General features: G+C 40.6%; 1 pseudogene; it reads right to left on the reverse strand.

Moving 5' to 3' along the window:
* Positions 1-13335: 13335 nt before the first annotated feature.
* Positions 13336-14917, reverse strand: LOC147609515 (phospholipase A1-Igamma1, chloroplastic pseudogene; annotated as a pseudogene).
* Between the last annotated feature and the right edge of the window lie 13017 nt (positions 14918-27934).

The following is a 27934-nucleotide window of genomic DNA, read 5'->3' on the forward strand; positions in this document are numbered from 1 at the left end:
TTTATTGGATATTCTAGTGATAATTCTAAAGGATATAATTTTTATGATCCTACTTCTCAGAAAGTCATCGTCAGTCATGATGCTCTATTCAATGAATGTTTAATGGGAGGTACATGCAATCCTTACTCATCGCTTTTTCTTTTCTGTTTGATAATCATTGTATCTCTCAAGATGTTGTGCATCCTTCTTCTCTTATGAAGGATTCTGAAGACCCTACGAAGGATTATAGTGATAATCTTGATATATACATTGATCTTCCCATTGATATTGAGCATGGTTGAAATCATGTCTATGAGCAAAGTTTTGATGATGCTATGAATGTTCATGAAGATCTGGCAGGCAGCTATGGAAGCTGAATATGATTCTTTCATTTCTAAAGGTACATGGGTTCTTACTGATTTGCCTCTTGATCATGTTCCTATCAAGGTACATGGGTTCTTACTGATTTGCCTCTTGATCATGTTCCTATCAAGTGTGCAAATGGGTATATAAAACAAAGACAAAGGTTGATGTATCTTTTGATAAGTTCAAAGCTTGTTTGGTTGCAAAAGGATACATTATCATGATACATTTTCCCTATTCTTCACATGACTAGAATACGTGTCCTTTTGGCATTTTCTACTCATTTTGATTTGGAGATTCATCAGAGAAGAGATATCAAAGAAGAGATTTATATGTAACATCTTGTGTGTCATCTTCATCGCACTGTTTATGGTTTAAAGCAGGCATCACGTTCTTGGTGTATCAAAATTGATCTCTTCTTCACATCAAAAGGGTTTATCTCTTGTTTCTGTGATCCTAATATATATATCAAGCGTGAATGTATTCTATTTGTTATTCTTGCTTTATACGTCGATGATACCATACTTGTTTCCAATAATCTTGGCTTTATGCAACTCATAAAGAAAATTATCATCACCTTTTGAGATGGTGGATCTTGGTGAGATTCACTCTTATCTTGGTATTCAAGTTCAGCGCTATCGCAAGAAAGGTATCTTGTTTCTTCGTCACTAAAAATTCATTGACAATATTATTGAAAAGTTTGGTCTAGTCAATGCTCATTCTGTAAATACTCCATGTCATGTAAGCTCCACCAAGTATATAGCTATAACTCATGACAAAGAATTAGCCCCACATCAACCTTATGCTAATCTCATGGCTGTTTACAATTTGTTGGCCTAAACACTAGATCAAATATTCTCTTTGCGTCTAATTTCTTGGGGCAACATCTTGCATCTCCTTCTGTTGGGCATATGTGTTCTTAAATATTTGAAAGGCACTAAAGACTTTGGACTCATCTATGCTTTGCCAACAAGAATCCTCTCCCTCAGATTCTTTATGTCTTCTTGGTTATTCAGATACTAACTGGGAAAGTTCTCACTCGTCTATGCGATCCATAAGTGAAAATTGTTTCTTTGCTAATGGTTGCTTAATTTCTTGGGTGGCTAGCAAGAAACGGTGTTGTGTTGTAGTCTCTACAACCAAATCTGAGTATGTAGCTGCATCTTTAGCAGCTCGTGAATTGGTATGGCTTCGTCAATTACTTGCTGATCTTGGACATCCATTATCCTCTCAAGTACTCCACTTAGATGTGACCTCGGGGGGGTCACTATATGTAGAATACCCCTATCGCGTGCGTTCAAGGCCTATATTTTAAATCCTTTATCTGTGAATTTTTTTATCCATATAATATCCCCTTTTCTTTATGAATCTGTAAATTTTTTTGAAAAAATTTAAATCATACCCTTATGTAAATATATTTCTGTAAGTTTCATAAATTAAAAATATGCTTCTGTTGAACGCACGTGATATTTACATTTTTTTGTGAGTGACCCCCCCGCGAGGATGTGACAACAATCAAGGTGCCATTAGTCTTGCCAAGGATTATGTTCTACATAGCAAATCTAAGCATATTGTTTTTCATTATCATTATGTTCGACATGAAGTGAAGAAAGGATCAATAATGATTGAGCATTGCCCCACAGATCAGATGATTACAGATATATTCACAAAGGACTGAGTGAAGCTCGATTCACATCATAACGTTGAGAACTTCAAGTTGTTGCAACTTCATGCTTTGGAGATTAATACTTTTTACACTCACACCCTGAATAATTAAACTTATACAAAATGTATTTTTGTATCCTTGTAGGTACTCTTTCACATTACGCACATTGATCTTTTGTATATGATATGTATGTATAGGGGTTCGGGTTTTTTCCTTGTACTCCCCAAGGGTTTTTTCACTCACAGCTAGAGACCTTTGTTTGAGTGGGGGTGTTGGAGCTATATATATCATACCCTAACTTGACCTAGATCTCACCTATATATACAAACTCATAATCAATATGAACTAGTCTTTTGGGAGCGTATATGGCGTAACACTCTTCCTTCTTCTCTCTCTCTCTGAGTCACTCTGTCCCTATCTCTTCGTGTTCGTGTATTTTCAACACAAAGAACACATCATCATCATTCTCCACTATGTGAGGGATAGCATCAAGTGTGACTTGCATGATCCATACATATTAACAAGGGCATTTCCAACTATTATATCTTCCTCAAAACCGAAGTGCAAAATGACTACATGAATCTTTTCCCCTTGTCTAAAGCTACCATGCTGGCACATGAATCAAGAACACTCAAGAAAGACAAAATGTTTGGCATAAAACTTTCAAGCTACATTCTTTTTAAAGAATCTAGAGCTTTGCTATCTTTCTTGAAGTGAGGGTCAATAGAAAATCAATGGACTAAAAATGCCATGAGACCACTTATACCAGCAATGAAGTAGAAAGAGGCATGCCGTCCAGTTAGACCAAACACCATGGTGCCACCCAGAAGAACCAAGAAGACATTTCTAAAAAATCCTCCAAAGTTTCCAATGAACTGAAATGGGCCTGCCTTACCTTTGGACATAGTACCAAGGACAACTGGCACTACAAGACAATGCTGCCATACACGCGTTTCATACACGCGATAAATTACGAACGCGTGTATGGTCGCGCTTGTATTTGAATAGAATCGGGCGCGTGTATTTTAGCATTTAAGTTCGCGTGTATATTTGCATTTATCAACGCGTGTATAAACGCGTTTATATACACGCAGTAATACACGGATAAATACACGATAATATTTACGGGGTAATACTCGCTATTATACACGGATAAATACACGCCACTGTACACGGATCAATACACGCATGGCAGAGAAAAACTGAAAAAAAAACTGAATTCCTTAACAAAATTAAAAATTATTTTTCTTAAACCATCTCATAGTACATTACAGTATACATCATTACACAATCCCACTACATGCATTTACAACAATGAAATATATTCAAAAATAAATCATGCATATGAGATGATAGAAATGTCATCAATTTAGAACATACAGTGACGGATTGGTTAGGGTTCGATCTCATCTTCAATAAGATCCATCCTTGCCAAACGATCAACATCAATATCCATTTGATCAATTGGTAAGGCTACGATTAAATTTATTCCACTATCGATATTCTGTACTCCATTGATAATGGTATCGATGTCCTGATCATCCTCATCAACATCACCATCATCCTCAATGGTAGGGTCATTCTCATGATCATGAGAAATGGCATGCTCATCCTCATTATCACGATCATCTCTTATTTCTTGATCATCGATCACAACATCTTCAATGGCATATTCGACGTCATCTTCATTGCGGCTTGTTACATCCTCCATATGCTCCATATCAGTGAATGTATTATACATCACTTTGGAACGTGGTGCAATAGGGATGACGTACCACCATTTGATGTCATGCACCATTGGTAGATAGATAACCTACTCAAATACACACAGTACAGTAATTAATTAGCATATCAAAAGTCAAGGGGTACGCGAGCTTAGATATATATGTACATGAAACACATTAGTAAAAAAATGCATACCTGCTCACATTGTTGTGGCAATACGAGCCTATCTTTCTTTGTTTGCCAGAACTTTGTAGAGTCAATAGTTACATATCCACTTGCATGGCGTTTTATCGTTGCATCAGGCCCTTTTTCCACCACGTTCATTTGCCATTTGACATCCAAAACATACACAAAGAAGCGACGAAAGTCAAGCCTAAATATGTCTTGGATTATGCCACAATAATCATCCATTTTTCCATTAGCTCCCTCAAAGCTACTAATGACACCGCAATCTTGTGTATTTCTCTTTTCATCAATTCTTTGTGTTCGAAAATGCTTGCCTTCACACCATATAGCATTGAACATAGTGCACTGGACCAAAATAGAAGCAATATTTGTGTAAGCAATGTGAATAAATATTAAAAGCAAATCACTTACAACTAATGCAAAACATTAGTTCTATGTACCTTTGACATACATCCTCGTGCATACTCCCATTCTTCCGCCGTGATATGCAGCCCCTCGTCGCTCTCTGCTCTCTCCATTTCCTCATGCAACCAATCAACATGGATATCATTCGGAAGTGTTGCTAGATGCTTAGGGTACGCCTTCCGAGAGCCATGTTGCCTCCGAAAGAGAGCTCTTTCTGCTTGCCTTTTTGTCTTTGCATCCTCATATCTTGTAACCCATCTGCTCATCACATCACTATTAAGGATACAAGTGAAATTGAGATCATCAATCAATGTTCTGTCAATTACTTTACTCTGTCCTTTTCCTTGAGGCACAATAGAGGTCATCCTCAAGTCCTCTTCATTGCTCCATAGTCGTGGCAAAGAGCTGTCCACCTGACCAAGAAATTCTGAAATATATACAAGAGACTCTTGTATCAACCAACCCTCGGCCATGCTTCCTTCAGGCCTTGCACTTTGCCTCACAAAGTCTTTTAAGGTCTTCATGAAGCGCTCTAGGAAGAACATCCAACGTGCATGCACAGTACCACATAAAGCAATTTCGTCCACTAAATGCACAATGAGATGTAGTTGACTTGTGAGAATGGTTCGCGGAAAAGTCTCCTCTACCAAACAAACCACCTCCACTGCCATAACACGCGCATCATCCAACGTGGCTGGATCAATTGCTTTGGAACTAACATATCTGAAAAATAAATAAATAGTACGTTATACCTCATGCACGTTCATTTTGCAAGGTATAATGAAGGGTGATCTGAGCATGGGTTTTACATACCTCACAAGCTCGCCCATCTTGTAAATACATTTTTTCAAACTCTTATTCGCACAATGGTCGATGCTAGTAGGTAGTATGAACTGCGCACATAAGAGCACATTTATGGTTTATGGCATTACAAAATTTAATTTCAACGTACGTACAAGACTTGGAAAACACTTACTTGAAGCATCTTGTGCCAATCGTGGGACTTCAACCCATATAGTTGCTCAACGCCTCTTTTCTTAGTGGTTGTAAAGGCTCCCTTCAATGATCTCATGCATCCAGTGGGAGTACGCAAAGTGGTGATGGCCTGCTTTACCTGCTTCTCCTCTTTCTTTGATATAATCCATGGTGCAGGCGGAAGACGAACGTGTCCACCCACCTCTCGTGGCCAAGCTTGACGCATACGTCCTGCGACCCGCAAGTCCTCACGTACGCTGACATTGTCTCGTTTACCAGTAATATGTTCCCAAATACCAGATCCCACATTCTTGAAGATGTGCATGGGATCAAGAAGATGGTTGATCTTAAGATGGGTCCAATATGGCAGCCGGAAAAAAAATGGAGTACCTGCACAAGGGATTGCTCTATGTGACCTTTAATCCAATTAGAGACTACACAAAACAAGATTGAAAAAACATCACTATACCTGTTCATGCCATCTGGAGGAAGAATAGTTGTAGACTCCCAAATACGCTTCCAATCTTTTGCACGAAGTGTTTGTGGAGGAATGTTACTCTTACTAGCAACATATTTAGGATGATCTGAGGGGAGAAATCGATGATGATTATCGAATATAGTCTTACACAAACCATCAGCATACTCATGTACTAACGAAGGGCCACAAACAGGACATGCATGTTTACCCGATGTTTTCAAACCTGTTAAAATATAAATAAAAGTTAGAATAATAAAGTCAAACCGTCTAATTAATATATATAGCCAAAAGTAATAGAGTAGGGAGGTAATTAGAATTCTTACCAGAACAATCGCTGTATCCTGGAAAGTCATGCATTGTCCACATCAACACTGCTTTTAAGTCGAAGTGTCAAGAGGAGGGAGGCCTACTAATGTCCACCACCGCAACACCTCTCCATAGTTCCTCCAACTCATCAATCAGTGGCTCAAGATAAACATCCATATGCTTGACTTTATGTTTCCCTGGAATTAGAAGGGATAACATAAGATGTCCCTTCTTGATCGCCATTGATGGTGGAAGGTTGTAATTCACCAACACAACTGGCCACACGCTGTATGCGGTGCTTTTGAAACCAAATGGATTCACTCCATCCATACCCAGGCCAAGTCTCAAGTTTCTGGGCTCTGTTTTAAAGCTGGGCCACTCATCTTCAATATGCTTCCAAGCAGGAGTGTCTGCGGGAATTCTCCACATGCCATCATCCGATCGATGTGAGGAATGTCATGACATGAGCTCTGCTATGGATTTGCACTTGAACATGTGTTTGATGCGAGGAATTATAGGAAAGTGTCGCAAGACTTTACGAGGTACATCAAAACTCTTCATATCTGTTCTGTACCTTGCTTCACCACAAGTGGGACAATGTAGAGCCTCCTTATGCGTCCCACGAAAGAGAATGCAATCATTGACACATGCATGTATTTTATCATAATCCAGTCCTCCAAGAGATGTCACATAGCGCCTCGCTATGTCTCTTGAGGTGGGCAGTCTATTTTCCTTTGGAAGCATGTTTGATAATAGCCTGCATCCAATATCATCAATTATAATTAGTCTTAAATCCTAAACCTTAAACCACTAATTCAAATTTATAAGTTAGAATGCTTACTTCAACAATGCGTCAAGACTTGCATTGCTCCATCCATAAACTGTTTGTATATTAAGTAGTTCAAGTGAAGCACGTAAAACTGAGAATGTGCACCCTTCAAACACCGGTGTCGATGAAGCTTTATAAAGATGCTCTTGTTCCATATCATCGTCGTCCATACCTTTGGGATCATCCTTAAAAAGATTCCGCACCATATCATCAAGCACCTCCTCTTCCACAACTTCGTGGGGTGCGGGGCTATTGTCGTCCCTTTCCCACTCATCTCTGACAATAGATCCCGAAGCTCCAGCATCATCTCGTCGACGCTTTACGTGCTCTCGTCGCGCGTAAGGTACCATGTTAGGGTGTGGTACTGCATCCTGCTTCAATTTATCAAATTATATGTTACAACTCTATTAATTTAATTTGGATACCATGAGTCATTTGAATACCATCAATTTACATCTACTCACCTCTAAACCTGTTTGATTCCATTCTCCATACATGGAGATGTGATTCAAGGTAATTCGACGTGCTCGTACAATGCATCCTTGACATCGATTACACATACATTTGATCCGTTGTCCCAACCACACATCGCGATTATGATGACGCATTGTCTCATCTTCCCCAGAACTGCTTGAAGAGGTTGATGACATCCTGTGTACAAATCAGAAAACACAAAATCATTATATGTTTTTGATGAAAGCACAAAATCGCGTGTATTGATGCGGCTATATCCTAAAACTTGCGTGTATTAACGCGGCTACTTCCTAAAAACCGCGTGTATTCACGCGGTTAATTTTTGCAAAACGCGTGTATGAACGCAGCTAAAATCATATACACACGAATATACCTGCGTTCATAAACGCGGCGGCATATTTAAACTAAAAATAGCCCGCCTTCCCCAAATATAGATTTTGAACTTAGAAATCAACAGTACATGCGTTTTCGCCTGTTTTCGCCTCTTCCAACAGCAAGGAGGGAGCAGAGAAAGGAGCACACACACGGGAGAAGGAGGGAGCAGAGAAGGAGCAGAGAGGACTCACTTTTTCAGAGGTGAGTGACTTTGTCCTGTGCCTTGTCTCTTTTGTCAGATTTGTTTACTTTGCTCTTTGCTCTTTGGCTTTGTCTTTTTGCATACGATTGGGTTGCTGCATCCTGACAGGGGCGACAATGGCTGGTCCTTTTATAAGGACATTCTGTCTTTGTCGGGGGGTCGGTCTTTTCGAGAAATTTTTTTCGCAGGTCGCGTGTACAAACGCGTGTAGAAGCGCGTGTAAGCTGTCTGCAGAGTTTTTTCACGCGTATATACACGCGTTTTTGGCCGGGTGTATACACGCATTTTTTGACGGGTGTATACACGCGTTTCTGTAGACAGAAAACTGCGGCGTTTCAGATTTCATGATTTGCAGGCAATTGACTTGTGTAATGACAATGTGTGAGTCAAGAGACAGCCCATGATGTGCATGATGATGTTTGTAGCAGGTTCTTTATGGATATTCCAGGTTCTTCATCTGATCCATTTGCGTACAGCAATTGGTTGATGGAGATGATGAATCACTTTGGGCGCCAACCTGGTCTGGTTGAGCTTACAGAGTATATGTATGCCCATCCGCCTCCTTCCCTGCCTGGTGTCTATACCCCTACCGCGAGTATCCAGGGCACTCCAGTGCCGTCTATTCCTCCGAGTCCGACGAGACGGCATGCAGCTTCTCCCCTTCCACGTCCACCGAGGAGACATACCTCGTCCCAGACACACTCACGTACACCCTCACAGCCACCATCACTCAGAGCCACCGTCACGTCAGGGCTCACAGCCACCGTCACGTAGACAATCCCCCAGTCGTGACTCCACCCGCAGTAGTAGGAAGAGTGGGAGTGGAGGATGCGGCGGGTGCTTTGGTGGGGGAGGTGGGGGAGGTGGGGGAGGTAGTAGGGCACGCGGTGAGAGAGGAGATAGAGGGAGAAGAGTTAGAGGAGACAGTTCGGAAGAGGAGGAGATGAGAGAGATGGAGAGAGTGGTTTGCTATGATGTGACGGATAGGGGCGGGATAGTGATGGATGCGAGGGGGAGGGAGGTAATGGAGTACATGCGTGGGGTAGTATCAAACTCATATAGAAATTGTTTTATTAAATTTAAAGATCAAAATAGCCGATTAGTTGGGGAGGTGATAGAGGCTGTACACAGTCGGTACCCCAATCCCCCACATGCTACATTCTCGAATGTATGGGGAAGGACGCGAATAAGGGAGATCTTAAGTAATAAAAGATCTCACCTTAAAAAACTCGCATACGATGACCGGCTAAATGTAGCTGCGGGTGGCTATCCTGCCGAGAAACCTGCCACTGCGCACAAACGCGAGTGGAAGGAGGCAAAGAAACGAGCAGAGGGTGGCGTGAAGAGCAGGCAGCATGTGGAGGCACGACGGATCCAGATGGAGACCGTTGGATCTTCGCATTTCGGATCTGGCGGCGTCGAGTCATGGGAGGCAGAGTTCGTAAGTATCCTGCCACTTTATTTGATTGTTTACTTAATTCATTGATTCTATGAATTGTTTTAATCTTACAAATTGTATTGATTATGATACAGCGACGGGTTACGGGGAGGAAGCCCACAACCCACGATACTGCGTATGCTCGCCGGCATAGCAGACGTGACACGTGGGCCATCTTCAGAGCCGAGGGACGTATTACGGACGCGCAGTTTGAGTTGGCCATGAGACCATACGGTCGACAGGTACTTGAAAATTCGTAACGAATGGTTTTGGTTTATTGAATTGCATATATATATACTTATATACTATATATTACTTGAATAGGCACAAGCTGCTGATGATCCACCGGTCGCCGCTGCAGAGGGTGGACGTGAGCACTACTCCTCGGACATTCCGACCGATGCGAGCTCATCTGAGCATGGGGGGAGCACCGAGTCATCATCTGGGTCTGAGTAGTACTCAGACTTGTAGTATCACATTCCATATTTAGGATGTGATTGTATATATTTTTTTGTAAACTCAAGCCATGGGCTACTTCGAGATATGGACTCCCTTGTATACATGTATGAAATTTTGATAGTAATATTGAATTGATTGATCGATAGTATTACATTCATGTCTGTCTTGAATCGTGTAATGACAATGTATGCATTCATGTCGTTCTTGTCTTAATCTCCCTCGTGCATATGTTCTTCGTGGAATATGGTCTAATGGGATGGTCTAATGCACCAAAAACCCTAAACCAGAGAGTGCTATTGGGTGAACCAGAGAGTGCTATTGGGTGCTGGAATGCTGGAACAGTATTCAGGCACCAAATAGCACTCTCTGGATTTTTTTTTTGCTCTCTGTTTGCGTGTATAAACGCGTCAAAACTGCTAAAACTTGCGTGTATCTGCGCGGATACCCTGGAAATTACGCGTGTATTGATGCGTATAAACTGGCAATAACGCGTGTATAAGCGCATCTAAATTAAAGAAACGCGTGTATAGCCGCAAGTAAAAACGCGTCTGGGACATTGGAACTGAACAGGATGCGGCTATACACCCGTGTATAAGCGCGTCTAATATAATAAGAAGCGTGTATAGCGGCGTGTATTAACGCGTCTGTATAAAAAAATGCGGCTACGTACCCGTGTATACACGCGTCTGAGAGGTACTGTACACGCGGTTTTACACGCATGTCTCTGGCCGCGATTATACACGCGCTGATACACGGGCCCGCTACTTTTTTTCACAAGTCATTTTTAGCGGCTAAGAGCGCGGGTATGAGCCCGATCCCTTGTAGTGTGGTATTGATAGGGCATCTTTTTATGAGTTGTAGGTTAATTCCTTTTGTTTTTGTGAACAACCTCTTGCAATGGTATGTGGAACATGCTCAACAGCCAGAGTCATGTACATACAATACCGTGCGACAAGGAGGCCTAAGGTGCCCTGAGACCAGGGAATGGTCTCAGGGCAAAATACTCCTTGTTAGTAGTTGAAATGACGAGCTTCCCGTGGAACAGGACACTTGGTGTAGGAAACAAAGGTGTCGGGAAAGAGGCCATAGATATGGGAACTTTCCACAATGTCGTAGTTGTTGTGATGAGACTGCCCCACTATGAGGTTGTGCAACGCCACCACCACAACCAGGGACAAGCTATAGGTGATCTGTCCCATGTTCACCACACGAGCCACAATGCGCTCGGTGTCGATCTCTAGAACGTTGCGGAAGGCAATGCGGTGGACCTCGTAGTGACGAGCCCGCTTGCAGTCCACATTGTGCATGCCCACGGCTATGTAGGACCTCCACTTCAAAAGGTGGGGGTGATGGGAGAAGGTTCTTGGCGGCGATCTCCTCCAGTTTCTTGGGGCCTACACACCTGCTATGCCTTGTGGGCTTCTTGCTTGGTGCTCTTACAGCCCGCATGGTCCTCACCTGCCTGGCTCTCAGTCTCGTGTGCAGCCTCACCAGTGCCTGTATGTAGCACAGTGATACCTCTCGCCTACCTCTTCACAAGGTGGCTTCTCACCACCACCTCTACATCTTCACAAGCACCTTCAATGCCCGCAGTACCTACCTCGTCCTGCTGCGCTCTTCTTTCTGCAGCTTGCTGCAAACGCACGTAAATAAAGTATGGAGCTTTGTCGCTACCCAAGTAAATGTAACGGAGATCGAACGCTTTGCAAGCAAATGACACCCTTGCCCTTTTTGATCTCAACAGACCACCCAAGTACAGCCCGGAAGTCATGCTTCAGTGATCCTTGGGACAAGCGAAAGAGCAAAGTAAGAGGTAGAAAAACAAGGCAGAATGATTTTACTAATTGTCGTGTGTGCCATGTGATGGGCTAAATTAAGTTTTATCATGATGATGGACGCCCTCGCCAATGCCCACTAAGCTACAAGTCAAACATCAACATTTCATCAACACCCTTTGTGAACGCTTTTAGATAACTAAGAATAAAAGTCCCAATGATTTATAATATAATCTCAAAAATTACCAATAATCAATAATCATACTAATCTCCTTTCTCATGGGGTTTTGAGAAAAGCAACAAACATCATCATTAATTTAAAATCAAGAAATAATCAGGCATGCTACTAATCTCTCTTCTTGCAAAGAAATGCATATGGATTAGGCATTTAACTTCTACTCAAGAGCTTGTAGACAAGGAGAAGATTGAAGCTTCTCATCACACCGTGATGGCCGAGTGTTAGTATCACCTTGCTAACATGGGAGAACACATGCTGCTACATACATAGCCATGGAGTACACATGTACACATGAGCATGGAGTAGGAGGCATGGATCAAGAACAAGATAAAAGACACAAGATAAACATACAAGCATAATAACACAACATCATGTAGTGTATTCCATATCCATGTATCACATATTGTGTGTACAAGAATCATGTGTAAGAATCATGTCCATACAATAGTCATGTCATATCAATTTGCATACAAGAGGGGATTTATATAGCCATCCAACCGTGTGACTCTTGGGATACGCATGTGACTCTTAGGATACCCATATTGTAACTCTCGGGATACCCATGTGACTGCTAAGCTACCCATGTGACTATTGGGCTCCCATAATCTCCACAAGATCCTAACTCCCCACTAACCTGCTTTGAAACACTTCTTGATATGACATCTTGTAATAATCAATTCCCACAAATGATTAGTCTAAGCTAATGTTATTAATGCTAGGGGGTGTTCACACCCATCAACATTAGTTATAGTTAAGACTAGAGGTAGCTCATAGGTTGGTTTAGAGACAGAGAGAAAGACCATGGTAGTGTGTAGTAGTTTTCTTCATCTAAGTATACCAAAAAAATGGACAATTTTTGAGAAAATTAATATAGATGATTTACTGGAGGAGAACCAACAGCGGTGAGGGGTGTCCACCAAGGCTTTCGATGCATAGGGAAAAAAGCCAAAAAAGAACTAATAATAAAGGATGAAACCGAGTTTTGAGATATACAAAATCTATCAACACAACAAAACAACAGGGTTCTTTAACATTGGTAGAACTTGTTTTGAAAAAGATGTTCTAAAAGAGTAAATGTTACTTGTGGAGGAGTAGGTGATGGGTTGCAATTTTTTTGGATAAGATCACATTGGGTCTCATAACACTACAATTTTCGATAAGAGCACAGTGGTTCTAATAACACTAAAATTTTGGCTCAATCTTTTAAAACGATGATATCCTCTTTTGTGTAGGCGAGGCTTGGCCATAGAAAGGGGTTTTCCACCCAACTCAAAACGAGATGTGAGATATTAAACAAAAGCAATAATCTATCACTTTACTTTGCTTGTGATTTCAAGAGTGAAATATGTAGTCTTTTGTGTAGGCGAGGCTTGGCCATAGAAAGAGGTTTTCCACCCAACTCAAAACGAGATGTGAGATATTAAACAAAAGCAATAATCTATCACTTTACTTTTCTTGTGATTTCAAGACCATCAATTTTGATCTTGTGATTTCCAGAGTGAAATATGTAGTATTTACAACGAGCACCTATCTATATATCATTACCCACCACCTGTTGTATCATTACTTACTCAGGGTTGCTGGTTCTCTGGGCGGTGGTGCTTGGGCCGAGGGGCAAGTGACCACTGACCATACTGGTTCTTTATGAGGCCCTTGTTTCTTTCCTGCCACCAATGGGATGGGAAAAATAGCTTATGCACCAAAAAGTCGGATGACTTGTTCACTAGGGCAGGGTTTCGAGCGAACACAGACGCAAACTTCCGCCCGAATCCCTGGAAGCCATCTAGTGTGTGTAGGTAGACCTCAAGATTGTGGTGGAGATTCAGGTTTCGTGTGGGGAAGAAAGAAGGCTTTCGGAGGTGGGGTGAAACATGACTATCGAGGCGGAGCTCCTGGCCCACGTGGAAGTAGGCCCATGGCCACAAGTCGAGCAGTGGGCCGCAACCCATGGCTGCTATGGCGCCCCACACCCCTCTTTCATTCACGTTGAATCCAGGTACCTTAGGCACCGTGTCATGCACATTGACCACCCTCAACACCTTCAACCCCAACTCCTCCACTCTGTGCTTGAAGGCCAAGTTTCCCACCCTAGGCCCTGCGAAAGAGAAGACCGTTATAATCGGTGCCTGCCCAGCTCCGCCGCCGTTCCACTGACCTATGTTGGCTGATATGTCATAACCGCTCAACACAGCCAGTGCCGCCCCAAGGCTGTGTCCTGTTATGGTTATGCTCACCTTCTCCCCTTCATACTTCTTCAACAGCTTCTTCAGCGCACATGCCAATTGCTCCCTGGCGCTCGTGTCATTGAACTTGGACCCCGCCTTCTTGGAAGTGTACAAGCTTAGGAAACCCTTTTCCACCCTCACCTTTTTCTGGCCTGGCTCGAAATCCGGACGCGTTTGAACGTCTGTGAGATCTGCGACCCATTCCGTGCCCATGACTGTGCCCCTCCATGCGACGAGGATGTCTCTTCTACCCAGCCGTTTCATCTCTTTGTCGGTGGCCACTGCCACGTAGGCAATCCAGTTGGAGTCCCCGGTCCACCGCTCCGATGCATCCCTCTCTGACAGGAGGAGGAACTTGGGCAGCTTGATGTCCAATGTGGCGACGAGGTACCTGGTCACCTCGTAGCCGCAGTCCTCCTTGTCGACCTTCTTGAAAAGATCCCGGGCGGCATACCTGCTGCTGCCACAGTAGACCGAGTGACTGTCGGAGTCGAACGCGTCGTAGTTAACCTGCGCGAGCTCACCATAGCGGATGATCTCCGCCCGGAGGGTCTGATCCAATGGCTCCACGTCGAGGAAGCCCTTCCAGTTGTTTTGCCCTTGAATTTCCTTCCACACACTTGCCAAGTGGCTAGTCCCCTCGCTTGACGTGGCTTTACTATATTGTCTAGCGGGCGGGCAAACCATACTTTGTACACTAGAGCTCATAGCTGCGCGAGAGGGCTCCATTGGCACAGAGCAAATAGCGGGCGGGTACTCCATTAATACAGAGCTTGTCACGCTGATAATGCCGTAGGAGAGCTTATGCGAGAGCGAGGAGGAGATGTTTTCACTAGATTGGCGATTAGACCGGAGATGTTTTCACCCATAAAAAGCTGCAATATTGATAAAGCCGTCAAATGACACGTGCCTTATTTCTCAAGGGAGGCCACCCAGCAGAGTCAGCATAGGTACGCCACACCTTTCACAGATTCTGGCGGCTAACAGCTGGTCGGCGCTCCACCTCAGCATGCCAAGCCACCTCCGCCGGGATGCTCGATTGTTGTCGGCCTTCTCCGTCCTCGCCTGACCCGCACATTCTTCATAACTAGCATGTGACCTGTGAGTTGTTGCAAGCATGCACATGTGAGGGTATGTTTCTCTAAAAATATGTGTGTACAAACGTACACTCAAGTGTGTTTGTGCATGTACGTGTGACTATGTGTGCATATGCATGATTGCAAGTGTGTGTATGTATTTATATACATACATACATACACAAACAAACACACAATATATATATATATATATCTAAAGTTCATAAATAAATATGAGCTTCAAACTCTCCTTCATCACTAACAAGATCAACATCCTTCATCATCAACTTGATCTTCGTCTTCAGCATTTACCTTGCCGAGAATGTTCACAACTAGGTCTCCTCTACAACCTGCTTGCCTTTACACTTGCTCGATGCCAAACCGGTCCGCTTCCATGTCCTAGGTCTTTACTAATACACGTGTGGCTCTCATGCCAAGCCACGCGTTGTTACCCTCGCTCCTTCGGCAAGCAACACACGACACGCTCGTTATAGTAGTCCACCCCTTCTCTCTTGTACCTCTAGCATGTGTCAAACCCTTCGTCTCAGTTCCTTCACCCCACCCTACTTCTCTAGAAGTCCATGGTGATTAATATTGACAATGAATGTGGCAAACCTTAGAAAATTACTAAAATAATTTAAAAAACCTTAAATATAATTGAGAAATCACCATAAGTAGAGATATATCCAACATTATAATCCAAATAGGTTATGAATTTACAAAGTAGGTTCCTACATGCAAGAATAAAATGATCTCGACTCATTATTAAATTTTCCTAAACCTTACATAGTATTTAAGAAATGAGAGAGAGAATTTCTATGACAAAAAATGTATTATAATTAAATCAATGAAATTTACTTCTTAGAATCTCTTTTTATTTATTGAGTCTTTGATACCCAAAATATGGCAATAGTGTGAGCTTATATGGTGATTTATTTTAGTTATACTAATAAATCAATGTCTCTCTACTAAAGTAATTGGTCAAGAATATATATCTAAATATTTCAATTTTAGCTAGAAGAAAAGGTAATGGGTCTCAACTTTTAAAACTGCATTGAAAACAAAACAATGTTTATGAACCCTTGCTTATATTTAGATCACCAGCTGCAAAGCATAACATTGTAAAGAACATGCATGCAAGATTTAAACTTAGTCTATGATTGTTTGATTAGATATAAAAATCCTCAAAGTTATTTTTTTTAAAGACAGCTAAATATTTTAGAATTTTCAATAAGACCTAAATTTTGGAGTTCTAATTGATTTTGGAGCCTAAGATGGTTTGTATTACACGATATATATATATTTGTGAGGAAATTTATATCCAAAAACTTTGAAAAGCAATGAGAAATCGGCTAATTAAAGCTATGAGAAATCGGCTAATTAAAGCCTTTGATCCTAATATAGTCCAAATAGCTATGCATTTTGATTATAATGTAGCCTATGAGTTCTTATGAAATTAAAAAGCCCTGACGTAACCAATGTGATCCCAAATAAATCCTAATTTTCCTCCTCTATATAGCTGATGATATGAAAATAGGAAAAGTTTGAGTTTCACTATCCATGTGTTCTAAATAACTCCATAAAGTTGGCCAGTAAACATGACATAAATATGTCCACATACACTTTTATGTCTTACTTACCTATAAATGCAAACTTATACATACCTTTATGTGGCAATAGAGGCATTGCTATGTGTGTGAGGTTTAAGACACACCTAGCGACACCTACTCATGGATTACTTTATTTTTAAGAGTACAAACCCACTATTTTTCAAAGAGAATATATATGCACATTTTTTCTCTCAAAGAGTAGTGAATGGTTTACAGAAAAGATCACATGTAAAAGAAGGAGAAAAAAACCCGTATGGTTATATGTATGTAAAATGATGTGAGACTTAGTTGGCACACACACATATACATAGAAAAAAGATCTTACTACATAGAGATTCTTATTTTTGGAACAAAACCTAAAAAGAGTGTGCAATACCATTTATCTAGAATTTTTCTCTTGATGTTTTTGTAGGGAGGGAAGGCTTAAGGACACCTTGATAGCACCACTAGGGAAGGGAGGGAAGGCTTAAGGACACCTTGATAGCACCACTAGGAGAGAATTTATATGGGTTTCACATAACAACACATTTAAAAGTAAAATTATGGGTGCCTTTAAGTAACAATAGGGATGCCACTTTGTTTGTGCCATTTAATGACACACCTGGCCAATAATTGTTACACATGCATCATCGAATAATTTTTTTAAAGAGTTCAAACCCATAATTTATCTAGCAAAGATTATATGCTCACTTCTTTTTGTTTCAAAGAGTTGTGAATGGTTTAAAGAAGAGAGAACATTTGTGTAAGACAAGGAGAGAAAAAAGTAGTGTGGTTTCCTATAGATAAAATGATGTAAGTTCTAGTTGACACACACCTCTATACATAGTAAGAAGAACTGGTTACAAATTAGGAGTTTATTTTTGAAACAAAAATAATGAAGATTGTATCATACCACCCACCTATCTAGAGTTTTGGCTTTTGAAGTTTTCTAGAAAGTCTTCTGTAATTAAACTTGCATTTCCACATGCTTGAAACCACCCACTTATCTAGACTTTTTGCTTTTGAAGTTTTCTAAAAAGTTTTTATAATTAACCATGAGTTTCCACAAATCTATTTAAACATGTCTACTGTACTCATTAGTAGAAGATTTGGCAAACAAATATTGGCTTATTAATTTTTATTGATATTGTTACATATCCCTGTATTTATTTGAAAAGTAACTAAAAGCTAGGTTGATAAGGACTATAAGAACTAAAAACACTTCAAATTTTTTTTGAAATCACACAAAAAAACAAAAAAATAAAATTTCAACATTCTTTTCTACCCTCATTTTGATGCTTATTTCAACATAAGCATGGATGATTTTTTCGACATTTATTTCGTCGCTCATTTCGACGATGCGAGTACCATCGAAACTAGCCGTCGAAAATAGAAGACCTTGTAGAGGTGCAAAAACTATTTCTAAATGCTCCAACTAATTTCCCATCAAACAAAGTCATGCACAAGGCTTATGTTTCAACCTCTCAAGGCTTAGAATCCATTCATGCAAATACATGTAACAAGAAACCTAGGACAGAAAGTTTTTGCTTGCATTCATGTGTGTGTGTGTGAGCACTTATGTGTCTATATGTGTCTGTGCATGCACATGTGAGGGTATGTTTCTTTAAAAAGATGTGTGTACACACATACACTCAAGTGTGTTTGTGCATGTACGTGTGAATATGTGTGCATGCATGATTGCAAGTGTGCGTGTGTATTTTTATACATATATAAATACATACACACACACATAATAGATATATATATCTAAAGTTCATAAATATGATCCACCTCACACACACACACACCCACCCCCCCTCCCCCCACACACATGCATGTGCAACAGTACATCTTTGACACATCATGCCACGTTCACACATACATGCACGCACATATAAATATTTGTATCAAATGCATCTATATTTGCGTGTGTTTATACATGTGCATGCTTTTGAGTAGGGTATACATTTATGTGTATTTGTGTGTGTGTGTGTGTGTGTGTGTGTGTGTGTGTGTGAGAGAGAGAGAGAGAGAGAGAGAGAGAGAGAGAGAGAGCGAGAGAGAGGGTATATAAATATTTGTGTGTGTGTGTGTGTATGTGAGGGAGAGAGAAAGGGTTTATAAATATTATATAGGGAATGTATGTGTGTATATGTGTGTGTGTGTGTATGGATTAGTGTGTATCTGTATGCTTATGTATATTGTGGTGCTCTCTCTCTCTTGATCTATCTATCTATCTATCTATCTATCTTCGACCCCCTCTAAAGCTGTAAATTTGTGACATGAAATTATATATTCCAAGTTGCATATACATACATACATACATACATACATACATATATATATATATGCATACATACGCATATATATACACACACGTATACACACACACACACACACACACACACACACACATACATATGTATGTCTAAATGTATACATGTATATGTATGTATGCACACACACACACACACAAACACACACATATATATATATACACACACACATATACATGTATATATTATATATGTATGTATGTATGTATACATATATTGTGTGTGCCCCTCCCTCCCCCCTTCCCCAATCCCTTCCCAACCTTGTGCTTCCCTCCCTCCTAGATCCCCCCTCTCTAACCACAAAACTCCTCTCTCTTCCCCCTAGGGTAATGTGTGTGCATGTGTGTAGTGTTTGTGTCTCCCTCTTGTCCCCCTGACCCTGGGGTTGTGTGTGTGTGTGTGTGTGTGTGTGTATGCACGTGCGTGCGTGGAAAATATTATCTAATTCTAACTAAAAAAGTGTGTGTATGTGTATACATGTGTGTGTGTGTGTGTGTGTGTGTGTGTGTGTGTGTGTGAGCACATGTCTATTATATATATATATATATATATATATATATATATATATATATATATGTTCGTGTATGTATAGTTTGTGCATATATATTGTGTGTGGTTTATATATATATATATATATATATATATATAAAAGTGAAATAAATACAAAAGTTTCCTCTAGCCCAAATGTAGGCATCTAATCTAATTAGACAAGGGTTTGAATGCATTCTCTTTTTCCACTTCTTCAAATTCAAAATTCAAATTGACAAAAGGCCTTGTGATTGAAAAGAGGTGCTTATAATGCTGTCTCTCCCCAAGGCACTCAACACCTCCCCCCCATGCGTTCAAATTCAAAATTCGAATCATGTGTGTGTATGTGGATGGCTGGTCAATTTGCATTCTAATGTATTATTATTAATCCAATTCTAGGATTAACAAGAGCTACCACCATTATCTTGCATCAAGGAGTCATGGTAGATACACCAAAGGGTCATACATTCAAGATATAAAGCAATAGTGTCTAAAGCTACAACTTGGGCGGGCGCCCGTAATGGTGTGACGGAGTATTTATAGCAATTCCCACTTCAAGAGCATGTGGTAGCAAGTTAGGATGAAGTCCTAAGTGATGTAATTCATGGTGGATATATTATGAGAGTAGTCATTGTAATAGCATTAGGCCTCTTATGAGCCTAAAGTGCCCATACGGCCATAGTTTAAGTGAGTATGAACACTTATGGCCATGTATATAAATGAATTTCTCTCATTATACAACATACTCTCCCATTGTGCAATTGAGTCTTGCTCTTGCAAATCTCTCTCCCTAATGCATTCTAGTGAGTGTGTGTGAGTGAAGTGAAGTGAGAGAAGGGACGAGGACCTGTAGTGCAACGCGGCGGTGTGACAACGCTCACAGGAGATGCAATGGTGCATCTCAAGGAGGTGTGGAGCTTGGAGACCTCAAGGGTTGCAAGCTCGCCATTGGAAAGATCTTCACGATAGTTTGCGGTTCACCAGGTAATCTCTTTTTGGTGAGCCATAACATTTTTCGTGCCACTACTGGGGAGCCATCCCTTTGCTTTTTCCATCATTTTGTCTCTAATATACGCATAACCTGTTGCCCATTATCTTGATTAGTGGTTTCCCATGAAAAAGATGTGGATTTGATGGTGATTTGTGTGAGATTTGGTGTAGAATAGCTCTCTTTTTGTTTTTGAAAAGAATGTTTTTTGCTTAATTTTTATATTAATTTATTATTTTTATGGTTTTTCATGTTCTTAGGACTTGCACATAGTTGTATTAGGCTTAGTTTTCATCCATTACATCAAGCAATGCAATAGAATGCAATTTTTAGTGAATGTTAGCTCTCTTTAGTTTAAACATAGATCTAAGATCATTAATTCTAGTTTAATTGTGTATTTTCTGTTGAAATTGTCTGGATTAGAATGTTAGCAAGTATTAGGAGTAGCTTAATCTTTCAAAAACTTTCTTAAAACCATTAAAAAACCCTTGAATTTGACTAATTTCTCTTAATGGATTGGTTTTTGTTATTAAGGGTGATTAATATCGTTCAAGAGGTTAAAAATTTAGAAAATGTGTTAATTGGGGTCTAAATTGATCATAGGAGTAGTCGAAATTGGAGTTTTTGAGTATTTTGAGAGCATCTAGATGCATCAAAATATCTAATCGTATCAATTTTTAGATCAATTGGAGAAATTTGACTCTCTTTGCTTGATTGTGCCCTAAAGAGGAGACTATAATTAAGAGTGTAATTAATTTTCTAAATTAGATTAATTTACACAATTGTTGATGCACAAAGATTAGCATTCCCTTTCTCTAACCAATGATGTGCTCAATTGTGTAAATTAATTAGGGATTAATGGTTAATTAGAGTCTTTGCTTAGTGTAAAAGAGGAAAAGATTAGTGAAAAGATTAATCTTGGATTAATTCTTAATCACTTTTTTACATAACTCATTAAGGCTAATGAGCATTCAATAAGAAGATGCTCATGAGTTATCAATTTGTCCATTTTGGGGGTCAGGTGTGTCATTAAAAGGTTGACTTTTTTTATTCTACTTACCTTTCTTGGAAAAATACCCATATCCCTTTTATTTTAAATTCAAAAAATATTCCCCCCAAAAAGGGAAACTCGTATTTCCCACTAGACTCCAAAAGAAATTGAATTTTAATTTTTACGTGAAGTCCGATTCACGCGTGAAACACCAGAGTTTCATGTGGGGGGGAAAATCGAAATTTAATATCCGCGTGAAGTGCGGTTCACACGTGAAAACTGTTTCATGACTTGAAACACCAAAGTTTCACGTGGGAAAAAAAACACACCCCTGGAAAACACCCCTGTTTGAAGGCCCGTATCTCCTAAACCGTATATCCAATGAAGGCACTATAGGGATCATCGGAAAGCTTACATCGAGCTCTTTGACTTTGGAAGTAGTCGTCCAAAGTCAAAATCAATCATTTTGGCCTCCAGCCAGCAGCCTCAAAATTTGACCCGAAAATCGAGAAAAAAAGAGCCCAAAAAACACGAAAAATCGTAAAAAAATAGCACAACAATGATGACAAGTCATATTCGGGCTACTTTTTGAGGGTCTAAATGACAAAATCACGACAACTCAGGGAAACAAAGTTGTAGTACTCCAAAAATACTACAACTCCCCTCATACAAAGTTTTTCAAAATTCCTTTTAGAACACACAAAAATGTGCTCTCTGCGAAAGAGGAAACAAATTCTCAAAAAAAAAAATCATCTTGAGATAGTGATGGAGAGTAGGTTTTAGGACCTCCTCTTCCATCTAGGAAGTTCCTAGCAACCGCTTTTTCCAAAAAAATATCTCATGTCGTTCATGTGCGTATAGTGCCTAAGCTAATTAGGGTAAACGGACACCCATTTGATCCAATGAAGAGTACGCCAAGCCTCTTGAGGTTGCAACGGGCTAAGGGAAAGTATAAAAAGAAAAAAAAATGTAAGTGCTCATTAAGGAGAATTTAGGCACTCCAATATGGCCACGTTAGAGGGAGTGCCAGGGATCACACAAGGACTAAACCCAATGAACTAGTCTATGAAGGGGGGTGGCCCCACTACAAGCCATTGGGGGGTCTAGCGAGGCGGTTTAAATTATCTAGCGTCGCTTATACGATGACGAATGCGTCGCTTAAGCGACGTATTGTCGCTTAAACGACATTTAAATTATTATTTTTTAAATTTCGTCGCTTATATAACGTTTTTGGAGGCGTCATTTAAGCAAATGTCTAAAACGACTGTTTTAGCGACGTTTGCACTGATATACCTTGCTTAAGCGACGGCTAAAAAATTTATATCCCCGGCCAGCCGCCGCCGCGGGAGAGATTTGTTTCTGTGAGGCACGCGCGGACAGAGGGTGGCTGCATCAAGAGCAAAGGAGGGTTAAAGCAGAGGGGGGCAATTGCATCGAGAGAAAAGGGGGCTATGGCATTGCTATGACAGTCGGGATCACAAGAGGGCAAGGGGGGACCAGAGAAGGTATGCTAGTGTTGAAGCCTCTCTCTCTCTATCTCTACCTCTCTGTCTTAAAGAAGTAATGGTGGTGAGCTTGCTTGTAGCTGGATTCTTGTCTCTTTCTCTCTCTACAATGCATTATATTCAATTGCATGTAATGCAAGCAATCAACACTCGATATGATCTCACCATTTTCCAATGCAAAAGAAGCTCATGCATTTCAAATTTTTATGACATGGCATTAGGGGTTGCGAACATATGGCATCCTTTTTTTAAAGAAACCCCAATTTGAGCATCTTGCGCATGCTTCTCCCTAGCAGTTCTTTGTTCTTCCCTACCTCTCCCCTATGATAGCTCGTCTTGACTGGCTTTGATAGCCCCTTTAGGGTGCAGTGCCCCCATGGCACTTGAGCACATTGTGTCCTCAAATAGGATGCAAATAACGTAGATAAAGTTATGGCACAAAAGTCAATCCCATAGATTAACCCCAAATGGAAGCCTCAATTGTTAATAGTAGGGATAGATACTTCCTTGGAATTAATGGATGATGTTTGCTTGTTTGACCAAATGGGCTTCTTGATGCATACATAGAAGATTCTCTATTAAAACCTACCAAATGCTTGCTTGAATTGTTTTAGGCAAGGACACATCATAAAGGATTGCTCTTTATTGGAGGGGGGAATCGAAAAACTGATGGTTTCCAGACAGTTAATAAAAAATAGCATGTTAAACCTAAAGTGGGCTCTTAACCTATCCTTAAAAAGCACATCAATAAATATGCTCCTTTGCTTGTTGAAGTTGAAAATTCTATGGTTGATGCCCAAGAAGAGGATAACAATGGGGGACAAACCCCCAACACCTGTGATATGCTCAAAGACCACCAGTAGTAGCTACATGTCTCTCCTATTGTTCTTGTTCATAATAATGATAATGAGTTGCCTCAATTCCCTAGCCAAATCTCATCCTCTAATTTTGAGCAAGATGAGGTTATGGTAGAGGACTCTTAGCTAAACTCCTTTTTTGATAGGATTGAGAAAATTGATAATGATAGGAAAGCTTCCCTCTCCTCTTATTAGAAGTCTGTGGAAATCATCATGACATAGGTAGAGGAAGATACCTTACATGAAAAATCTAAAGCCAAAAGGAAAAAAGAGAAAAACATTGACCTTAGTCTCTTGAGGATATGGGGTTTGGAAAATTTCAGAGGGTCAGTCCACACCCTCTTTGGGAATTTTAGCGCTCTTATTTCTTTGAATGGTACTCTCACTGAACCCATCCCTCTAGGGAGAACTATCAAATAGGGATGTCCCATTGCCCCTCTCCTTTTTGTCATTACTACTGATGCCCTAGGATGGCTTGTCTCTAATGCCTTGAACAAAGGCTCTTTGAAAGGGCTGAAGCTCCCTAGATCTCCCAAATGTCTTTGTCTACAACAGTTTGCTGATGATACTAACTCTCTTGTTTTTAATGATGCTCAATCTATAAAGACTTTTTGGAGTTGCTTAAATACCTTTTGTTTAGCTAGTGGGTATATCATTAATCATGCCAAAATAGGTTACTGGACTTATAATGGCACCGCTCTTGATGTGGTGAATGGTGAGATTTTTAGACTTTTGGGCATTCCTATGGGCTTTAAGGTTTCTCTAAAATATAGATGGAATTGGGTAGTAGACAAAGTTGATCTTTGGAAGGGCTATCAACCCTCCCTTCTTGCTAGAGTGTTTGTCCTCAATCACTACCTTCTCCCTTCTGTTAATTACTTCCTTTCTTGTGAGAAGCCTCCTAAGTCTCACTTGCAAAACATTATCTCTATAGACTCTAATTTTTTGTGGGGTGGGAATGTAGGAGTCAAGAAGATTGCTAAAGTTGCCTACAAAATTTATGTTTTACCTAAAGAGAAAGGGGGGACTTGGAGTTTACCTAAAGAGAAATGGGGGCTTGGAGTTTTGGAGCTAAGTAAACTTGTTGACAAGTTTGCATAGCTAAGTGGGTTTGTAGAGGGATTGATAGTACTGATTATTGAGCCCTATTGATCAAAATAGACTCTCACATATTTGAGCTTAAGTAAAAGAAGTGTTGGACAAGGTTCTCTCCTCTGCAAATCTTTATGTCTAGGAAGGAATTCATTCCTAAAGGTTCAACTCTGATTAGGAACATGTGGGGGGCTACTTGGAAACCCTACCTTCAGGTAAAAGACACCCACCATTCTAAGTCTAGACTCATTCTAGAGGACTTTGGCTGGTTTGGTTCCCTCCTTCCTAGCATAGATAAATAGGAATTCAATAGAGCTCACAAGCTGTACAAAGTTGGTATCAAATCTTGGAGAGATTTGTGGAACAAAGATAAGTGGGAATGCTCTTCACTTCTGTTGGAACACTTGTCTACTACTTTCTGTTGTTGCAGGGCAGTTCTAAGGGAAAGGATCAGACAAATTTCTGATATAGGTATTTGGCCCCTCTCATAGGGGATGGTAAGAGGTATTAAAAGGAATCTCTCTTGGATATCAAGTGCTATAATCAACTTTCTAGGTGATAACTCTGCTCTTATAGCTAATTTGAATGACAGATGGGGCATCAATTTGAATGCCTATCAATGGACCTATAGATTCAAATCCATTTGGGTCTTTTCTAGTAGCTCCAAACATGCTTGTTTTCTCGGGCTTATTCTGCACAAAGTAGTTTGGTCTGGCTAGAGAGCTACAAGAGTGGGGGCTTATAAGGGCATTTGCTCTAGGTGTGGCAAAGTTGTAGAATATTTAATGCATATGTCCATGAATTGTGAAAGCAATAAGAAATTTCTTAACATCTTGCATGATTGCTATCCCCTTCTCATGGGAAGAGATACTTCTTGGTGAATGTAGGCATATGGATCCTATTCTATGGAATAACATTGGGAGTAGTCTTCTCTGCCATATTTGGAAAGATAGGAATTCTAGTGTCTTTGGGAAAGGGTGTACTAGTCACATTTATGCCTTTGTGACTAACCTAGAGCTATTGGCTCTATAGGCTAAAATGGCTAGTAAAGAAGCTCGTGGATGAAGATTCCAACATCCACTCGATGATAAAGAAATACAAATGGTAGGAGTGGTAGGTTAATCTGTCAAAAATTTATGCCTCCACAAGGCTCATTATGGTGGAGAATATCTTGGAAAGAGCTACTAAGATCCCACCACTAATGTTGATGGACATTTGCACGAATATAGTTTTTTAGGCATACATGTTTAATGTCACATTTGAGAATACTGTTGCTAACTGTAGGGGGACGCACACTTGAGAAGGGAGTAGCCAGGTATATAGAGGCAAACTTGGGAAGGCTTGCATCATAGTGCTTGGAGGATGGTTGGTATAACCCTTATAATAGCTTTGTGTGGGACCAAGATCCAAGCTCATTAATTTTTTTTAAAAAAAAATCTTGGACCTTTGATAAAAAAAAGGGATGACCAGATGCCATGAGCCCCTGCATGAACAGTCGCCACACACGCACGATGGGGAAAGAGGAGGAGTATGTGTGTGTTTTTATACTATAGACCGAGAAAGGAGGAGGAGTTTGTATGGCCTCTAATTAACTTTCGTCACCCATGGGCGATTGACAAGGTGCACTACTACAATCACTGCAGTGGCAAAGGGTGATAGTGTGAGAGGGAGGGAGGAAGGAACTCCAAACACTGCTAGCTAAGCATCACCATTCTAGAGCATAGGTGGAGAGAGGAAGATCATGGGCTGACAGGGCATAGAGACATAGAGAGAAAGGGTGCTATTGGCCACATTGCGAGTTAGTAAGATAGAGAGGTTATGATTCATGGAGAAGCTCTGATGCTTGGGTCTTAAGTAATGTCTCTTAATGTTTTGAGGGTTGTAAACTTGGGTAGTTACTAGTAGAAATAATGTTCTTGAACATAGATGCCATTGCTATGGGCCAAATTATGGGATCCTATATATGACTCTTCGACGTTCTTTGCAACAGTCCATATACGACTCTTGCAAACTTCGAGATGTGGACGCATCTTGCTTGGAGTTATTTAGTCAATGTGAGCTCTCCTCTAACAATGTATCTCTAGTCTGACATAGAGTTGTTTTAAATATATAGATATGATGAGTGACCACACCTGTAAAGTGAAGCTGGCGATCATCAATACTTTGCTATGCGGCACTGGACTTTTTGGAGATACACTGTCAGAGGCCATGGCAGATTATGTGGAGATAGATGATGCGGGTTTAGATGATGCGGCACTGGACTTTTTGGAGATACACTGTCAGAGGCCATGGCAGATTATGTGGAGATAGATGATGCGGGTTTAGATGGCGCCATCAAGATTCTTAGGAGATTCAGTATGCCCATATGACCTGGAGAGGGTACATCCTCCCAGCCACCACAGGCAGAGTGGAGACTTCTTCTCATGCACACACTACAGCGCCTCGGTAAGCTTCTCGATTGATAAAATAGTAATGTCATCCTTTTTTTACATATAGAATTCTTAATATATATATCCTTTTGATGTCTTTGTTTGCTTAGGACTCCTATCCCAAGTACATCACATCACGAGAATCAGCGGCTTACTCCTGATGTACCTCCTGGTACTCAGGTGACACCTGATTCACAGGCTAGTGGCCGTTCGTCCCATAGGTATATCTTTTATGGCAATTACGGATTAAATATCAAGTACTTTTTAAGAACTCACATCTCAATATATCGTATGTTTGTATTGCACATAGTCATCAGAGTAGCGCAGCACCAGTGCCCCCACCAGTGCCGATGCCCACGTGCACTGGCACTTTGGGTGTCACATGCGACATCACGCCTGATAGGGGTATCCTTCAGGTCAGAGCCGGCATCGCCTTCAGACGTCA

This window comes from Cibotium barometz, chromosome 51 (assembly GCF_041138505.1).
Source record: "Cibotium barometz isolate CiBa-2024 chromosome 51, ASM4113850v1, whole genome shotgun sequence".
Lineage (NCBI taxonomy): Eukaryota > Viridiplantae > Streptophyta > Polypodiopsida > Cyatheales > Cibotiaceae > Cibotium > Cibotium barometz.